This window comes from Triticum dicoccoides, chromosome 5A, assembly GCF_002162155.2.
Source record: "Triticum dicoccoides isolate Atlit2015 ecotype Zavitan chromosome 5A, WEW_v2.0, whole genome shotgun sequence".
Lineage (NCBI taxonomy): Eukaryota > Viridiplantae > Streptophyta > Magnoliopsida > Poales > Poaceae > Triticum > Triticum dicoccoides.
Window position 1 is genome coordinate 312,085,695 of NC_041388.1, and position 20,276 is coordinate 312,105,970.

Genomic DNA, 20,276 nt, shown 5'->3' on the forward strand with positions numbered 1-20,276 from the left:
AGGTAATAGACGGTGTGTTGATGATGAACTCTTTGCTTTTGTGCTTCAAATGATAGTCTCCCCATCACTCAACTCTCTCTCATTGATTTGGATTTGGTGGAAAGAAGATTTGAGTGGAAAGCAACTTGGAGAAGGCTAGAGATCAAGATTCATATGGTTGGAATGGAATATCTTGGTCTCAACACATGAGTAGGTGGTTCTCTCTCAAAAAATGAATGTTGGAAGTGTAGGCATGTTCCGATAGCTCTCTCCATGAGTGAAGAGTGGGTGGAGGGGTATATATAGTCTCCACCCAAAATCTAACCGTTACGCACAAATCACCAAACTCGGTGGGACCAAATAATGAAACTCGGTCAGACCGATTTAGTTCAAAATGTGAACGTTAGGCTTTTCGGTGGGACCGACATGTCAACTCGGTGTGACCTATTTCATTAGGGTTAGGGCATAATGTAATCTCGGTGAGACCTATTACACAAACTCGATGGAACCGATTTTGGTAATAAGCTAACCAAAGAGTTGGTCAGGAAAACTCAGTGGGTCCGATTCGCTCATCTCGTTGAGACCGAAACGTTACGAAGGGGAAACAGAGAGTTTGCATTGCGAACTCGGTGGGACCGATCGTCATCTCGGTTGGACCAAAATGTTACGAAGGGAAATAGAGAGTTTGCAATCCCATCTCGGTGAGACCGAGATCCCTATTGGTAAGACCGAAGTGACTAGGGTTTGTGGCAGTGGCTATGTCAAATGAACTCGGTGACGCCGGATACAAAGTTTCGGTGGGGCTGAGTTTGAATTTTGGTTTGGGACATATGTGGATATGAGAAAGTGGTTGAGGGTTTTTTGAGCATATCACTAAGCATTTTGAGCAAGTAAGCCATTAAGCAACACCTCATCCCCTTTTAATAGTATTGGCTTTTCCTATGGACTCAATGTGATCTTGGATCACTAAAAGTAAAATATAGAGTCTTGAGCTTTAGAGCTTGAGCCAATCTTTTGTCCTTAGCATTTTAAGGGGTCCACATTTCTAATCCATGCCATGCCAATCATTGAGCTTTCCTGAAATATTTATCTTTAGATATCATTAGCTCAATGAGCTATATGTTGTTAGGAATTACCAAGACCACCTAGGGATAGTTGCACTTTCAAGAGCGCGCCACTCCACATTGAAGATGGCTCAAGGCGGACTGACCTCTGACTACCACCGCCATTGAATCGGCGCGCCGATGGAGGGTGCTGCCCGTTGCACGCCCAAATGAACATGCCTCCTCACCGCATTCATACACCCCCATTAACCCCGTGTGGAAGCCGAGAAACATACTCCGGCCACACGTCCGTTCATGAGCGGGCCGACATTAAACGCAATGTCGACTGAGCTCCTACCATCTGCCCTCTATTTAAATGGGGGTAGATGCGAGGCAAGAACCACGCCCCCTCTGCCGCTCCCCCAATCTCCTCCTCTACCACTCTTCCGATGGATTTTGAAGAGCGGTTCTCCGACATACAAGCCGGCTGGGTGGCCCGCTGAGCCGGCCAGATACGAGCGAGGCAGCTCGCTACTCCACCTCTCACGCCTCACCTGATGGAGCAAGTTGCCGCCCCAAGCCACCGCGTGGTTCAGCAACTCACCACTCTAGGCCCACTTGATGAGGAGTGGCCATGTGCTCGATGCCGACACGACGGGGAGCACGACGGCACGAGCGTCATTGCTATCGTGGACGACCGCGCCTCCAGCGCCAGCGACCGTGCCTCCCGTGCCTGTGGCGGTGCCTCTCGTGCCTGCGACCATACCATGCTGGTAGAAGCAGAAGCCAGGTGCGCAGTGAGCGATGAGTCGGTGGTCGACGCCTCCACGTTCGCTGCCATCATCGGGGAGAAGTAGAACATAGGAGTCCACTATCGTGTGGGTCCCATGAAAGCCACTGCCTAGGCGACACCGGCGTACACAGCCGATGTCTTGGTTGCTACTTGTGAGCTGCGTTGGGATTTTCTTGAAGAGTAGAGGATGATGCAGTACAATAGAGATAAGTATTTCCCTCAGTTAAGAACCAAGGTTATCAATCTAGTAGGAGAACCACGCAACACCTCATGAACATCGCCTACACACAAAATAACAAATACTTGCACCCAACACAAACAAGGGTTTGTCAATCCCTTGGCGGTTAATTGCAAGGATCAAATCTCGTAGTGATATATAGATAAATAAGAACACAAAATAAAATAAAATAAAATGCAGCAAAGTATTTTTGGATTTTAATATATGATAAAAATAGACCCGAGGACCATAGTTTCCACTAGAGGCTTCTCTCTTGAACATAGCATACAGTGGTAAACAAATTACTCTTGGGCAGTTGATAGAAAAGCGCATAATTATGACGATATCCAAGGCAATGATCATGTATATAGGCATCACGACCGAGACAAGTAGACCAACTACAGCATGCATCTACTACTATATTACACCACAGATCGACCCCTATCCAGCATGCATCTAGAGTATTAAGTTCATAAAGAACCGAGTAATGCCTTAAGCAAGATGACATGATGTAGACAAAGTAAGCCCAATTAATATGAATAAACCCCATATTTTTATCCTTAATGGCAACGATACAAGTACATCTCATGTCCCTTTCTTTCACTGGGATTCAACAACGCAAGATCGAACCCATCACAAAGCACCTCTCCCATTGCAAGATAAATCAATCTGGTTGGCCAAACCAAATGGATAGATCGGAGAGAAATACAAAGCTATAACAATCATGCATAAAAGATTTCAGAGAAGACTCAAATAATATTCATGGATAATCTGATCATAAACCCACAATTCATCGGATCCCAACAAGCACACCACAAAAAAGGATTACATCGAATAGATCTTCAAGAACATCGAGGATAACATTGTATTGAAGATCAAAGAGAGAGAAGAAGCCATCTAGATACTAGCTATGGACCCGTAGGTCTGTGGTAAACTACTCACACATCATCAGAAGGGCAGCAAGGTTGATGTCACTACAAAAAATACACTTCCGTGATGATACGTGTTTGTTACAGTAGGTCACGTTTTCTGTCATGCATGTACATCCATAAAAAATTTATGACAGAATCAAGATAGTCATACATGTGCTGTCGTAGAAGTGTTCCATGACATTACCAAGATTATCATCACGGAAGTGTCCACTTCCATGAGAAGTGCTTTCGTGAAGGGTGACCGACACGTGGCATCCATCGTAACGGAACGCCGTTAAGCTATCGGGTCCGGTTTTGGATCCAATAACCCATTAACAGCCCGGACCAATGGGGATTTTCCACGTGTAAAATTCTGATTGGCTGACGGAAACACGTGTCAGCTCCGCGTTGGCACAGGTATCACTCATCCAATGGGCGAGATGCACCTATGATATGTTGACACGTGGACCGGCCCAAAAGTGCCCCATAAAGTTTAAATGGGCCGGCCCAACTAAAGGCCCACAAGATTTTGCGGTCCATAATGGGCTGCCCCAGCAAAAGGCCCACGAGATTTTGCATATCATAATGGGCTGGCCCAGCTATAGGCCCACGAGATTTTGCAGACCATAATGGGCCGGCCCAGCTAAAGGCCCAACATTCTCAGTTAAGGACCATACGGCTAGTGTCAAATCGGCCCGTAACGGCCTGTCCTAAACTTGTCATCATCGCGGCCCATGGTCACTTCTGGCCATTAACAGTCCTCTAAGTATATGGGCCGAATTACGGCCCGGTGTATTTCCGGCCTGTTAAAGGTCCTGCTTCATTTGGGCCCATTTACAGGCCATTGAAACTTTTGGCCCATAAACGACTGTGAAGGATTTGGGTCATATTCGGCCATATCTGACATTCGGCCTGTTAGAGGCCCACTATAGATTTGGGCCACTTTCGGCCTATTGTGATTTTCAGCCTGTTAACGTCGGACGAAATCCATGGGCCATATGTGGCCCAATGTCACATTGGGCCCATTAACGGCCCATATAAAAATGACGATAATCTAGCCCGACCGAACTTCCGGCCTGTTAAAGGCCCGTGTATTAGGTCGGCGCATTTACGGCCCATCCAAATTTCGGCCTGTGAAAGATCCGCATCGTAAATGGGCCACCATTTCGGCCTGCTAAGACCAGTGGGTTATTTGGCACAATCAGGGCCCAATCTCACTTTTAGCCTTTTAAAGGCCCATGTTTTTTATGGGCTCGAGATATTTACACCTGTAAACGACCTATTGTTACTAAGGGCCCAAATTAAGTTTAGGCCTGTTAAAGGCCCACTATGGGCACAGGCCTACCAGAAAAATATGAAATCTTATGCTGATTTAGGCCCAGATATTTTTAGTGGGCTACAAGCAAATTTCGGCCCATAATCGTTTTTAGCCCAATTGGAATGGGCCTGATGAATGTTGGCATGTTGGGCTCCTACGAAGCTTTCGGCTGAATACATTACTAAGATAAACCTACACTATACAAAAATAGCGTCGTAATTGTTGCAGCCTTTGGCAGCATCATAAATGTTGTATCACAACAAAATAAATTCCAACCATACAACAAAAGGCCTGTTGGCATAAAGTTTACAGTCCTTGCAGATAAAAGCACCATCAGATGTATAGAAGGACAGATCATTTGACCCGAGTGCTAATGTTTCAGGCTGTAGAATCTGATGGAGCAGCACGATCTTCACCTTTTTTCCGCCATTGCTCTTGAACAATGAAGCAAATGTCTGATAGTCTGGTTTAAAAACCATTCATATCTTCACGACATTTGTCAACCACTATTCTTGTTTCCAAAACGACGTCCACTAGGGATTGCACTTGTGTCTGGAGCATAGATGTATCACTCTGTCTAGGAGGAAGATTTTGTTCAGTAGGCGATTTGGACGAGGTTACCTTGACAACCAACCCAGAATTATGCAAGAAGGTGCTTTTTGCACTGTTAGTGGAGAGATACTAACGCACTGCTGCAAGAAGTGACATTGTGCCTGTGGTAGCCTCGTCACCTTCAGGTGGTTGTGGCTGTTCACTCATTTTTTCATAGCTTCCTGAAAGTTTGAGCTTGTAGATTAGTGTACCAGATAAGTTACTAATGAGACAAAAACAAACAAAGTAGGTTACATGTTTATACATAACTTATTTTTGTGAACCATTGTAATACATTAGCATGTATTGTAGTGCCAACTACATAATAAAATCACTTTTGGAACATATGTCCATGTAGCATGCCTGTTGTATTGTCTATTTCCTCACATTCATTGACATCTAAGGATAAAGAGACATGGTTTAAAGTAGGATGAACATAGTATGAAATCATTCATATCATGGGCAAACAGATATAAAACAAACAGTCTATTTTATCATTGTGTGCGCACGTGAACATAACAACTAGAATATAGATCAAGACCAAAAGAATATCCTTCATCTCTTTTAAACCATGTAAGGTGAAATGATACGTTAAGACAACTGTGTATAAAAGTGAACAAAGTAACTGACATTGGCTGCAAACCAAGTAGTTAAATGAACACATCACAATACCAATCAGTTCAAAGGTAGGAGGAGTAAGGACTTACAACAGTGACTTGAACTGGTGTGCTCATGCCCTTCATCTTGCTGGTGTGGCAATCCTTGAAGATTTGCACTGCATTCGGTTCAGGTTCTTTTTGGTTCGCACATGCTTTCCTCTGTATTTGGAACAAATCAATATAGATACGATAATATGGCACAGAAAAAAGAAGTAGCAGCTATTTACAAGAGCCTCACAGTGTGCAATACAGCTACGAGATCCTGTTGTCTGTTGGAATTTCACTTTAGAACAGTTGGTCTTGTTCTTCAAACAGTTAGCCTAGAAGAAGATACACTTGTAAGGCACGTACATAAATACAAGTTCAATATGTGGTCTGATCAAATACATATAGCCTACCTGATACTTTGGATCAGACCAGTGTTTTACGAGGGCTGTCCAGTCTTCATCTGTAATATATTCCACTGGAGATGTTTGGGTGATTTTATTGTTAGCCTTGCCTTCAAAGTGAGGTTTTATAAGGTGGTACCAATACTGTCGCAGAGCAGACTGAAAAACATGAGTGCATGCTTGTTTAGTTGCATCATCTTTCGGATCCAACTTGAACCTTATCTGTTGAAAAATGAATGTGAGTCTTATTAGGAGGAAGCTAGAAAGTATGGGACAGAGCAAGACAATATTACTATTGCGATGAATAACATTACTTACAGATAAATGGTCAAGGAATGTGTTAAACTGGGTATTCTCTTTCTCATTCCTGTACTGGATCCACGTTGGGAGGATACGTGCATGACACTTAACGGCAACGGCTGCCTCTGATACTAACTTGGCTGACTCTGTAGCATCACGTGGCCTTTTTAAACCTGCCTCAAAATGGATCTTCATTCTTCCTCCTTTAGATTTTGTTAATATGTCAAGCATTATCCCTGATGTCTGTTTCTGCTTGCATCATGGTGCTATTCAACAACGAATATTGTCGGAGATATACCCCGCGGTATGACCCGGCCGGAAGTATGACCCGGTAGGACTTGGCGTTTCATTGGTAACCCACCAAAGGATTGGTGATTTACGAGTCCGGCGGCTCACTGGTCTGACGACTCATAAGCCTGGCGGCTCACTAATGGCCCCGATGGCGGGTCAGATAGAAGACTAGGCCTAAGGCCCAAAAGGCCGGCTTATGTTATGATGGGCCGGCTTAAGAGGAAAGGCATAAGGAATATTCTTCTACAAAGGAAGAAAGACTAGGACTCCACTTGTAATAGAGTAATCCTAATCCTGCTAGGACTGGTCATGTAACCCGCCCCTTCAACATATATAAGGAGGGGCGGGGCTCCCCAAAGAGGGACAAGCAACAAGCAATAATCTCTAGGGCTAGACACAATTAGAAGAGAGCCGGCTTAACGGCGACTCCCTCGTGATGATAATGAGACCTAGCCACAAACAGCATGTCGGGTTGTTACCGGATGATGTTTCCCGGGGCCCGAAGCTGTCTAAATCTTCGTCTTGCATGTTGCGTCTCTCGATTCCAATCAACCCCAAGCTACCGCATAGATGCGTTGGCCTCACGACTAAGTCCTCACACTAGGACATCTGTCGTGACAATTCTGAAGGAAATATGCCCTAGAGGCAATAATAAAGTTATTATTTATTTCCTTATATCATGATAAATGTTTATTATTCATGCTAGAATTGTATTAACCGGAAACATAATACTTGTGTGAATACATAGACAAACAAAGTGTCACTAGTATGCCTCTACTTGACTAGCTCGTTAATCAAAGATGGTTATGTTTCCTAACCATAAACAAAAGAGTTGTTATTTGATTAACGAGATCACATCATTAGGAGAATGATGTGATTGACATGACCCATTCCATTAGCTTAGCACCCGATCGTTTAGTATGTTGCTATTGCTTTCTTCATGACTTATACATGTTCCTATGACTATGAGATTATGCAACTCCCGTTTGCCGGAGGAACACTTTGTGTGCTACCAAACGTCACAACGTAAATGGGTGATTATAAAGGTGCTCTACAGGTGTCTCCAAAGGTACATGTTGGGTTGGCGTATTTCGAGATTAGGATTTGTCACTCCGATTGTTGGAGAGGTATCTCTGGGCCCTCTCGGTAATGCACATCACATAAGCCTTGCAAGCATTGCAACTAATGAGTTAGTTGTGAGATGATGTATTACGGAACGAGTAAAGAGACTTGCCGGTAACGAGATTGAACTAGGTATTGAGATACCGACGATCGAATCTCGGGCAAGTAACATACCAATGACAAAGGGAACAACGTATGTTGTTATGCGGTCTGACCGATAAAGATCTTCGTAGAATATGTAGGAGCCAATATGAGCATCCAGGTTCCGTTATTGGTTATTGACCGGAGACGTGTCTCGGTCATGTCTACATTGTTCTCGAACCCGTAGGGTCCGCACGCTTAAGGTTTCGATGACAGTTATATTATGAGTTTATGAATTTTGATGTACTGAAGTTAGTTCGGAGTCCCGGATGTGATCACGGACATGACGAGGAGTCTCGAAATGGTCGAGACATAAAGATTGATATATTGGACGGCTATATTCGGACACCGGAAGTGTTCCGGGTGATTTCAGAGAAAACAGGAGAGCCGGAGGGTTACCGGAACCCCTCGGGAGAAGTAATGGGCCATATGGGCTTTAGTGGAGAGAGAGAGGGGCTGCCAGAAGTGGGCCACGCGCCTCCTCCCCCCTGGTCCGAATTGGACTAGGAGAGGGGGGCGGCGCCCCCCTTTCCCTCTCCCTCCCCACTTCTTTCCCCCTCCTAGTAGGAGTCCTACTCCTACTAGGAGGAGGACTCCTCCTGGCGCGCCTATAGGGGCTGGCCGGCCTCCTCCCCTTGCCCCTTTACATACGGGGGCAGGGGGCACCCCTAGACACAAGTTGATCCACGTGATCATATTCTTAGCCGTGTGCGGTGCCCCCTTCCACCATAGTCCTCGATAATATTGTAGCAGTGCTTAGGCGAAGCCCTGCGACGGTAGTACATCAAGATCATCACCACGCCGTCGTGCTGACGGAACTCTTCCCCGACACTTTGCTGGATCGGAGTTCGGGGATCGTCATCGAGCTGAACGTGTGCTAAAACTCGGAGGTGCCGTAGTTTCGGTGCTTGATCGGTCGGGCCGTGAAGACGTACGACTACATCAACCAAACGCTTCCGTTGTCGATCTACAAGGGTACGTAGATCACACTCTCCCCTCTCTTTGCTATGCATCACCATGATCTTGCATGTGCGTAGGAAATTTTTTGAAATTACTACGTTCCCCAACAGTGGCATCCGAGCCTAGGTTTTATATGTTGATGTTATATGCACGAGTAGAACACAAGTGAGTTGTGGGCGATATAAGTCATACTGCTTACCAGCATGTCATACTTTGGTTCGGCGGTATTGTTGGACGAAGCGGCCCGGACCGACATTACGCGTACGCTTACGCGAGACCGGTTCTCCCGACGTGCTTTGCACAAAGGTGGCTAGCGGGTGACAGTTTCTCCAACTTTAGTTGAACCGAGTGTGGCTACGCCCGGTCCTTACGAAGGTTAAAACAACACCAACTTGACAAACTATCGTTGTGTTTTTGATGCGTAGGTAAGATTGGTTCTTGCTTAAGCCCGTAGCAGCCACGTAAAACTTGCAACAACAAAGTAGAGGACGACTGACTTGTTTTTGCAGGGCATGTTGTGATGTGATATGGTCAAGACATGATGCTAAATTTTATTGTATGAGATGATCATGTTTTATAACCAAGTTATCGGCAACTGGCATGAGCCATATGGTTGTCACTTTATTGTATGCAATGCAATCGCGCTGTAATGCTTTACTTTATCACTAAGCGGTAGAGATAGTCGTGGAAGCATAAGATTGGCGAGACGACAACGATGCTACGATGGAGATCAAGGTGTCGCGCCGGTGACGATGGTGATCATGACGGTGCTTCGAAGATGGAGATCACAAGCACAAGATGATGGTGGCCATATCATATCACTTATATTGAATTCATGTGATGTTTATCTTTTATGCATCTTATCTTGCTTTGATTGACGGTAGCATTATAAGATGATCTCTCACTAATTATCAAGAAGTGTTCTCCCTGAGTATGCACCGTTGCGAAAGTTCTTCGTGCTGAGACACCACGTGATGATCGGGTGTGATAGGCTCTACATTCAAATACAACGGGTGCAAAACAGTTGCACACGCAGAATACTCATGTTATACTTGACGAGCCAAGCTTATACAGATATGGCCTCGGAACACGGAGACCGAAAGGTCGAGCGTGAATCATATAGCAGATATGATCAACATAGCGATGTTCACCAATGAAACTACTCCATCTCACGTGATGATCGGACATGGTTTAGTTGATTTGGATCACGTAATCACTTAGAGGATTAGAGGGATGTCTATCTAAGTGGGAGTTCTTAAGTAATATGATTAATTAAACTTAAATTTATCATGAACTTAGTCCTGGTAGTATTTTGCAAATTATGTTGTAGATCAATAGCTCGGGTTGTTGCTTCCCTGTGTTTATTTTGATATGTTCCTAGAGAAAATTGTGTTGAAAGATGTTAGTAGCAATGATGCGGATTTGATCCGTGATCTGAGGTTTATCCTCATTGCTGCACAGAAGAATTATGTCCTTGATGCACCGCTAGGTGACGGACCTATTGCAGGAGCAGATGCAGACGTTATGAACGTTTGGCTAGCTCAATATGATGACTACTTGATAGTTTAGTGCACCATGCTTAATGGCTTAGAATCGGGACTTCAAAGACATTTTGAATGTCATGAAGCATATGAGATGTTCTAGGAGTTGAAGTTAATATTTCAAGCAAATACCCGAGTTGAGAGATATGAAGTCTCCAACAAGTTCTATAGCTAAAAGATGGAGGAGAATCGCTCAACTAGTGAGCATGTGCTCAGATTGTCTGAGTACTACAATCGCTTGAATCAAGTGGGAGTTAATCTTCCAGATAAGATAGTGATTGACAGAATTCTCTAGTCACCATCACCAAGTTAGTAGAACTTCGTGATAAACTATGATATGCAAGAGATAACGGAAACGATTCCCAAGCTCTTCGTAATGCGGAAATTGACGAAGGTAGAAATCGAGAAAAACATCAAGTGTTGATGGTAGACAAGACCACTAGTTTCAAGAAAAGGGCAGAGGGAAGAAGGGGAACTTCAAGAAGAACAGCAAGCAAGTTGCTGCTCAAGTGAAGAAGCCCAAGTCTGGTCCTAAGCCTGAGACTAAGTGTTTCTACTGCAAAGGGACTGGTCACTGGAAGCGGAACTACCCCAAGTGATTGGCAGATAAGAAGGATGGCAAAGTGAACATAAGTATATTTGATATACATGTTATTGATGTGTACTTTACTAGTGTTTATAGCAACCCCTCAGTATTTGATACTAGTTCAGTTGCTAAGATTAGTAACTCGAAACGGGAGTTACAGAATAAACAGAGACTAGTTAAGGGTGAAGTGACGATGTGTGTTGGAAGTGGTTCCAAGATTGATATGATCATCATCGCACACTCCCTATACTTTCGGGATTAGTGTTGAACCTGAATAAGTGTTATTTGGTGTTTGCATTGAGCATGAATATGATTTGATCATGTTTATTGTAATACGGTTATTCATTTAAGTAAGAGAATAAATTGTTGATCTGTTTACATGAATAAAACCTTATATGGTTACACACCCAATGAAAATAGTTTGTTGGATCTCGATCGTAGTGATACACATAATCATAATATTGAAACCAAAAGATGCAAAGTTAATAATGATAGTGCAACTTATTTGTGGCACTGCCGTTTAGGTCATATTGGTGTAAAGCGCATGAAGAAACTCCATGCTAATGGGTTTTTGGATTCACTTGATTATGAATCAGTTGATGCTTGTGAACCATGCCTCATGGGCAAGATGACTAAAACGCCGTTCTCCGGAACTATGCAACGAGCAAGTAACTTATTGGAAATAATACATATTGATGTATGAGATCCGATGAGTGTTAAGGCTTGCGGCGGGTATCATTATTTTCTGACCTTCACAGATGATCTGAGCAGATATGGGTATATCTACTTAATGAAATACAAGTCTGAAATATTTGAAAAGTTCAAAGAATTTTAGAGTGAAGTGGAGAATCATCGTAACAAGAAAATAAAAGTTTCTATGATATGATCGCAGAGGTAAAATATTTGAGTTACGACTTTGGCCTTCAGTTAAAACAATGTGAAGTAATTTTACTACTCACGCCACCTGGAACACCACAGCATAATGGTGTGTCCGAACATTATAACCGTACTTTATTAGATATGGTGCGATCTATGATGTCTCTTATCGATCTACCACTATCGTTTTGGGGTTATGCATTAAACACAGCTGCATTCATGTTTAAAAGGGCACCATCTAAGTCCGTTGAGACGACACAATCTGAACTATGGTTTGGCAAGAAACCAAAGTTGTCGTTTCTTAAAGTTTGGGATTGTGATGCTTATATGAAAAAGTTTCATCCTGATAAGCTCAAACCCAAATCGGAGAAATATGTCTTCATAGGATACCCAAAGGAGACTATTGGGTACACCTTCTATCACAAATCCGAAGGCAAGACTTTTGTTGCTAAATTCGGAGTTTTTCTAGAGAAGGTGTTTCTCTCGAAAGAAGTGAGTGGGAGGAAAGTAGAACTTGATGAGGTAACTGTACCCGCTCCCTTATTGGAAAGTAGTTCACCACAGAAATCTGTTCCTGTGACAACTACACCAATTAGTGAGGAAGCTAATGATGATGATCATGTAACTTCATATCAAGTTACTACCGAATCTCATAGGTAAACCATAGTGATATCCGCACCAGAGTGGTACAGTAATCCTGTTCTGGAAGTCATGTTACTAGACCATGACGAACTTGCGAACTATGAGGAAGCGATGATGAGCCCAGATTCCGCGAAATGGTTGGAGGCCATAAAATCTGAGATATGATCCATGTATGAGAACAAAGTATGGACTTTGGTTGACTTGCCCATTGATCAGCGAGCCATTGAGATTAAATGGATCTTCAAGAGGAAGACGGACGCTGATAGTAGTGTTACTATCTACAAAGCTAGAATTGTCGCAAAAGGTTTTTCGGCAAGTTCAAGGTGTTGACTACGATGAGATTTTCTCACTCGTATATATGCTTAAGTCTGTCCGAATCATGTTAGCAATTGCCGCATTTTATGAAATCTGGCAAATGGATAAACAAAACTGCATTCCTTAATGGATTTCTTAAAGAAGAGTTGTATATGATGCAACTAGAAGGTTTTGTCAATCCTAAAGGTGTTAACAAAATATGAAAGCTCCAACGATCCATCTGTGGACTGGTGCAAGCATCTCGGAGTTGGAATATATGCTTTGATAAGTTGATCAAAGCATATAGTTTTATACAGACTTACGGTGAAGCCTGTTTTTACAAGAAAGTGAGTGGGAGCACTACAACATTTCTGATAAGTATATGTGAACAACATATTGTTGATCTGAAATAATGTATAATTTTCTGGAAAGCATAAAGAAATATTTGAAAGGAGTTTTTCAAAGAAATACCTCGGTAAAGCTGCTTACATATTGAGCATCAAGATCTATAGAGATAGATCAAGACGCTTGATAAGTTTTTTCAATGAGTACATACCTTGACAAGATTTTGAAGTAGTTCAAAATGGAACAGTCAAAGAAAGAGTTCTTGCCTGTGTTGCAAGGTGTGAAATTGAGTAAGACTCAAAGCCCGACCATGGCAGAAGATAGAAATAGAATGAAAGTCATTCCCTATGCCTCAGCCATAGGTTCTATAAAGTATGCCATGCTGTGTACCAGATCTATTGTATACCCTACACTATGTTAAGCAAGGGAGTACAATAGTGATCTAAAAGTAGATCACTGGACAGCGGTCAAAATTATCCTTAGTGGAATAAGGAAATATTTCTCAATTATGGAGGTGAAAAAAAGGTTCGTCGTAAAAAGTTACATCGATGCAAGTTTTGACACAGATCTGGATGACTCTAAGTCTCGATCTAGATACATATTGAAAGTGGGAGCAATAAGCTAGAGTAGCTCCGTGCAGAGCATTGTTGACATAGAAATTCGCAAAATACTTACGGATCTGAATGTGACAGACCCGTTGACTAAATTTATCTCACAAGCAAAACATGATCACACCTTAGTACTCTTTGGGTGTTAATCACATAGCGATGTGAACTAGATTACTGACTCTAGTAAGCCCTTTGGGTGTTGATCACATATCGGTGTGAACTATGGGTGTTAATCACATGGTGATGTGAACTATTGCTGTTAAATCACATGGCGATGTGAACTAAATTATTGACTCTAGTGCAAGTGGGAGACTGAAGGAAATATGCCCCAGAGGCAATAATAAAGTTATTATTTATTTCCTTATATCATGATAAATGTTTATTATTCATGCTAGAATTGTATTAACCGGAAACATAATACTTGTGTGAATACATAGACAAACAAAGTGTCACTAGTATGCCTCTACTTGACTAGCTCGTTAATCGAAGATGTCTATGTTTCCTAACCATAAACAAAAGAGTTGTTATTTGATTAACGGGATCACATCATTAGGAGAATGATGTGATTGACATGACATATTCCATTATCTTAACACCCGATCGTTTAGTATGTTGCTATTGCTTTCTTCATGACTTAGACATGTTCCTATGACTATGAGATTATGCAACTCCCGTTTGCCGGAGGAACACTTTGTGTGCTACCAAACGTCACAACGTAAATGGGTGATTATAAAGGTGCTCTACAGGTGTCTCCAAAGGTACATGTTGGGTTGGCATATTTCGAGATTAGGATTTGTCACTTCGATTGTCGGAGAGGTATCTCTGGGCCCTCTCGGTAATGCACATCACATAAGCCTTGCAAGCATTACAACTAATGAGTTAGTTGTGAGATGATGTATTACGGAACGAGTAAAGAGACTTGCCGGTAACGAGATTGAACTAGGTATTGAGATACCGACGATCGAATCTTGGGCAAGTAACATACCGTTGACAAAGGGAACAACGTATGTTGTTATGCGGTCTGACCGATAAAGATCTTCGTAGAATATGTAGGAGCCAATATGAGCATCCAGGTTCCGCTATTGGTTATTGACCGGAGACGTGTCTCGGTCATGTCTACATTGTTCTCGAACCCGTAGGGTCCGCACGCTTAAGGTTTCGATGACAATTATATTATGAGTTTATGAGTTTTGATGTACCGAAGTTAGTTCGGAGTCCCGGATGTGATCACGGACATGACAAGGAGTCTCTAAATGGTCGAGACATAAAGATTGATATATTGGACGGCTATATTCGGACAGCAGAAGTGTTCCTGGTGATTTCGGAGAAAACCGGAGAGCCGGAGGGTTACCGGAACCCCTCGGGAGAAGTAATGGGCCATATGGGCTTTAGTGGGGAGAGAGAGGGGCTGCCAGAGGTGGGCCATGCGCCTCCTCCCCCCTGGTCCGAATTGGACTAGGAAAGGGGGGGCGGCGCCCCCCTTTCCCTCTCCCTCCCCACTTCTTTCCCCCTCCTAGTAGGAGTCCTACTCCTACTAGGAGGAGGACTCCTCCTGGCGCGCCTATAGGGGCCGGCCGGCCTCCTCCCCTTGCTCCTTTATATACGGGGGCAAGGGGCACCCCTAGACACAAGTTGATCCACGTGATCATATTCTTAGCCGTGTGCGGTGCCCCCTTCCACCATAGTCCTCGATAATATTGTAGCAGTGCTTAGGCGAAGCCCTGCGACGGTAGTACATCAAGATCATCACCACGCCGTCGTGCTGACAGAACTCTTCCCCGACACTTTGCTGGATCGGAGTCCGGGGATCGTCATCGAGCTGAACGTGTGCTAAAACTCGGAGGTGACGTAGTTTCGGTGCTTGATCGGTCGGGCTGTGAAGACGTACGACTACATCAACCAAACGCTTCCGTTGTCGATCTACAAGGGTACGTAGATCACACTCTCCCCTCTCGTTGTTATGCATCACCATGATCTTGCGTGTGCGTAGGAATTTTTTTGAAATTACTACGTTCCCCAACAAATTCCACGACAGTTGGCGCCCACCGTGAGGCCGCGCACGGTGGTGTTGAGTTCTTGAAGGGATCTTTCCTAGGGTATCGAGAAGCTCGCGATTTATTAGACGTGGAAGAACCAGCAAATTCATTGTTTGTGATCAGAATTAGCTTTGGAGCTTATAGTACAAGGATCAAGAGAAATTAAGGTGGCATTGAGTACATCGCCGATCGAAGACATGCACAAGATCAATCAACCACAGGGATCAAAGACGTGTGCCTAGAAAGTGGTCAAGTCGCCAAGTCGAGGTTGCCAAAAAAAAGGACGCCGCTAACTGCCACACGTGTGGCATATACGACATGCGCCCACACACCATGTGTGGTGTGAGTAGGAGGCAGCCCACACGGGCTGTGTGTGGGCGGACATTGGAATTGCCCACACGTGTGGGCGCGGCTACTTCGTGCCACATGCCCAACAAGTACTACTCATCTTCACCCGTGCGTGTGGCACAAAGCAAAAATGCCCACACGTCCTGACGCAGCTACATTAGGTACCCCGCAGGATGACTATTTAGTTGCCATCCTGGTTGGCAGATGTAGTTATCCGGGATGGCAAGTGTAGTTGTAAAAGCATGTCAACTCTATCTGTTTTGGTTAACTATAGTTGCCATGTCTAATTTATGGTAGTTGCCGCGTGTAATCAAACCGTAGTTACTGTGTGTGATTAACTACTTGCCATATATGGTCAAAACAGTAGTTGCCATGTGTGTTTACTTATTTGCCACGTGTGGTCCAACCATAGTTGCCATGTATTGTTAATCACAGTTTCCATGTGTGTTTATCTGGTTGCCACATACGCGCAACTGCAGTTGCCGTGCAGCAAAGAATCACAGTTGCCATTGTTGGAAATATGCCCTAGAGGCAATAATAAATTGATTATTATTATATTTCCTTGTTCATGATAATCGTTTATTATCCATGCTAGAATTGTATTGATAGGAAACTCAGATACATGTGTGGATACATAGACAACACCATGTCCATAGTGAGCCTCTAGTTGACTAGCTCGTTGATCAATAGATGGTTACGGTTTCCTGACCATGGACATTGGATGTCATTGATAGAGGGATCACATCATTAGGAGAATGATGTGATGGACAAGACCCAATCCTAAGCCTAGCACAAGATCATGTAGTTCGTATGCTAAAGCTTTTCTAATGTCAAGTATCATTTCCTTAGACCATGAGATTGTGCAACTCCCGGATACCGTAGGAATACTTTGGGTGTGCCAAACGTCACAACATAACTGGGTGGCTATAAAGGTACACTACAGGTATCTCCGAAAGTGTCTGTTGGGTTGGCACGAATCGAGACTGGGATTTGTCACTCCGTGTGACGGAGAGGTATCTCTGGGCCCACTCGATAGGACATCATCATAATGTGCACGATGTGATCAAGGAGTTGATCACGGGATGATGTGTTACGGAACGAGTAAAGAGACTTGCCGGTAACGAGATTGAACAAGGTATCGGGATACCGACGATCGAATCTCGGGCAAGTATCGTACCGCTAGACAAAGGGAATTGTATACGGGATTGATTAAGTCCTTGACATCGTGGTTCATCCAATGAGATCATCGTGGAACATGTGGGAGCCAACATGGGTATCCAGATCCCGCTGTTGGTTATTGACTGGAGAGTCATCTCGGTCATGTCTGCATGTCTCCCGAACCCGTAGGGTCTACACACTTAAGGTTCGGTGACGCTAGGGTTGTAGGGACATGTATATGCAGTAACCCGAATGTTGTTCGGAGTCCCGGATGAGATCCCGGACGTCACGAGGAGTTCCGGAATGGTCCGGAGGTAAAGAATTATATATCGGAAGTGCTATTTCGGCCATCGGGACAAGTTTCGGCGTGACCGGTATTGTACCGGGACCACCGGAAGGGTCCCGAGGGTCCACCGGGTGGGGCCACCTATCCCGGAGGGCCCCATGGGCTGAAGTGGGAAGGGATCCAGCACAAAGTGGGCTGGGGCGCCACTTCCCTCTAGGGCCCATGCGCCTAGGGTGGGAAAACCCTAGGGGAAAAGTCCCAAAGGGGAAGGCACCCCCTAGGTGCCTTGGGGAGGAGGGACTCCTCCCTTGGCCGCCGCCCCCCCTAGGAGATTGCATCTCCTAGGGCCGGCGCCCCTCCCTAGGCTCCCTATATATAGTGGGGGAAGGAGGGCCTCTCACCCCATGCCTTGGTGCCTCCCTCTCCCTCTCCAACACCTCCTCCTCCTCCATAGAGCTTAGCGAAGCCCTGCCGGAGTACTGCAGCTCCATCACCACCACACCGTCGTGCTGCTGATGGAGCCATCTTCCATCAACCTCTCCTCCCCCCTTCCTGGATCAAGAAGGAGGAGATGTCGCTGCTCCGTACGTGTGTTGAACGCGGAGGCGCCGTCCGTTCGGCGCTAGGATCATCGATGATTTGGATCACGATGAGTACGACTCCATCAACCCCATTCTCTTGAACGCTTCCGCGCGCGATCTACAAGGGTATGTAGATCCACTCCTCCCTCGTTGCAAGATGACTGCATAGGTAGATCTTGGTGACACGTAGGAAAATTTTGAATTTATGCTACGTTCCCCAACAATGGTATCAGAGCTAGGTCTATGCGTAGTTTCTATGCACGAGTAGAACACAAAGTAGTTGTGGGCGTTGATATTGTTCAATATGCTTACCGTTACTAGTCCAATCTTGATTCGGCGGCATTGTGGGATGAAGCGGCCCGGACCGACCTTACAGGTACTCTTACGTGAGACTGGTTCCACCGACTGACATGCACTAGTTGCATAAGGTGGCTAGCGGGTGTCTGTCTCTCCCACTTTAGTCGGATCGGATTCGATGAAAAGGGTCCTTATGAAGGGTAAATAGCAATTGGCATATCACATTGTGGTTTTTGCGTAGGTAAGAAATGTTCTTGCTAGAAACCCATAGCAGCCACGTAAAACATGCAAACAACAATTAGAGAACGTCTAACTTGTTTTTGCAGGGTATGTTATGTGATGTGATATGGCCAAAAGGATGTGATGAATGATATATGTGATGTATGAGATTGATCATGTTCTTGTAATAGGAATCACGACTTGCATGTCGATGAGTATGACAACCGGCAGGAGCCATAGGAGTTGTCTTAATTTATTTATGACCTGCGTGTCAACATAAACGTCATGTAATTACTTTACTTTATTGCTAAAGCATTAGCCATAGTAGTAGAAGTAATAGATGACGAGACAACTTCAAGAAGACACGATGATGGAGATCATGATGATGGAGATCATGGTGTCATGCCGGTGACGATGATGATCATGGAGCCCCGAAGATGGAGATCAAGAGGAGCAACGTGATGATGGCCATATCATGTCACTATTTGATTGCATGTGATGTTTATCATGTTTATACATATTATTTGCTTAGAACGACGGTAGTAAATAAGATGATCCCTCATAATAATTTCAAGAAAGTGTTCCCCCTAACTGTGCACCGTTGCGACAGTTTGTTGTTTCGAAGCAACACGTGATGATCGGGTCTTAGATTCTTACGTTCGAATACAACGGGTGTTGACGAGCCTAGAATGTACGGACATGGCCTCGGAACACATGCGAAACACTTAGGTTAACTTGACGAGCCTAGCATGTACAGACATGGCCTCGGAACACAAGAGACCGAAAGGTTGAGCATGAGTCGTATAGAAGATACGATCAACATGAAGATGTTCACCGATGTTGACTAGTCCATCTCACGTGATGATCGGACACGGCCTAGTTGACTCGGATCATGTAATCACTTAGATGACTAGAGGGATGTCTATCTGAGTGGGAGTTCACAAGATGAACTTAATTATCCTGAACATAGTCAAAAGGTCTTCGCAAATTATGTCGTAGCTCACACTTCAGTTCTACTGTTTAAATATGTTCCTAGAGAAAATTTAGTTGAAAGTTGATAGTAGCAATTATGCGGACTAGGTCCATAAACTGAGGATTGTCCTCATTGCTTCATAGAAGGCTTATGTCCTTAATGCACCGCTCAGTGTGCTGAACCTCGAATGTTGTCTGTGGATGTTGCGAACATCTGACATACACATTTTGATAACTATGTGATAGTTCAGTTAAACGACTTAGAGTTGAGGCACCGAAGACGGTTTTGAAACGTCCCGAAACATATGAGATGTTTCGAGGGCTGAAATTGGGATTTCAGGATCGTGCCCACGTCAAGAGGTATAAGACCTCCGACGATTTTCTTAGCCTGCAAACTAAGGGAGAAAAGCTCAACTTGTGCTCAGATTGTCTGAGTACAACAATCGCTTGAATCGAGTGGGAGTTGATCTTCCAGATGAGATAGTGATGTTTCTCCAAAGTCATTACCACCAAGCTGCTAGAGCTTCGTGATGAACTATAATATATCAGGGACATATATGATGATCCTTGAGATATTCGCGATGTTTGTAGAAATCAAGAAGGAGCATCAATTGTTGATGGTTGGTGAAACCACTAGTTTCAAGAAAGGCAAGGGCAAGAAAGGGATACTTCATGGAACAACAAATCAGTTGTTGTTCTAGTGAATAAACCCAACCCAAGCCCGAGACTAAGTGCTTCTGTAATAAAGGGAACAGCCACTGGAGCAGAATTAC